This window comes from Octopus bimaculoides, chromosome 15 (genome assembly GCF_001194135.2).
Source record: "Octopus bimaculoides isolate UCB-OBI-ISO-001 chromosome 15, ASM119413v2, whole genome shotgun sequence".
In the NCBI taxonomy this organism is placed as follows: Eukaryota; Metazoa; Mollusca; class Cephalopoda; order Octopoda; family Octopodidae; genus Octopus; species Octopus bimaculoides.
In genome coordinates this window covers 8,276,505-8,277,211 of record NC_068995.1, presented here as the reverse complement: position 1 = coordinate 8,277,211, position 707 = coordinate 8,276,505, and the positions used below count along the sequence as shown (strand labels likewise).

At 27.0% G+C, this 707-nt stretch overlaps 1 protein-coding gene across 1 annotated transcript in view; it reads left to right on the top strand.

Annotated features, from left to right (window-relative positions):
* LOC128249552 (probable serine/threonine-protein kinase samkA) overlaps positions 1-707 on the top strand; it is a 658,532-nt gene that overhangs the window by 471,933 nt on the left and 185,892 nt on the right. The window lies entirely within an intron of this gene.

The window sequence follows — 707 nt, the reverse complement described above, 5'->3', positions numbered from 1 at the left end:
ATATATATACACCAATCCTCTGATGTTGTTGCATGGCTTCTATGTTGTCACGAATTCACCATGTTAATTTTCTAACTATACTCTCACGTATCCTGCTTTATAATATATATGTATGTATATATATATATATATATGCATAAACACATATATATATATATATATGTATATGGAAATGTATATACATATGTATGCATATATATATACATATGTATATGCTTACACATATATATGTATATATTATATGTATACATATATATATATATATATATATATATAGAGAGAGAGAGAGAGAGAGAGCTTTCGATCTATATAGTCTTTCTACAATTTATGTTATCCCCATTTTCACCTGGCACTTGATTAGATTTTCAGTCTTACCTTTCAAATAGATAAAACACAGCTATTATTCGTTGTACATGTTGATGTAAACGTGTTCGTGCGTACGTATGTATGTGTGCGAGTGCGTGCACAAGTGTAGATTGCTTCAGCATGCCCAGGATTACATTGCTTCAAATAAGTATATTCTTTTACGAAACTCATTTCGGTGCGTACACAATTTCATACATTAAGGGATATATGTGTACACTAAACTTGTTTTTATGAATATTGTGTATTGAACATAAATTGCTGTTACTATTAAAAAAGAAAAACTTTGGAAGTATATGCATAATATATATATATATATATATATATATATATATATATATATA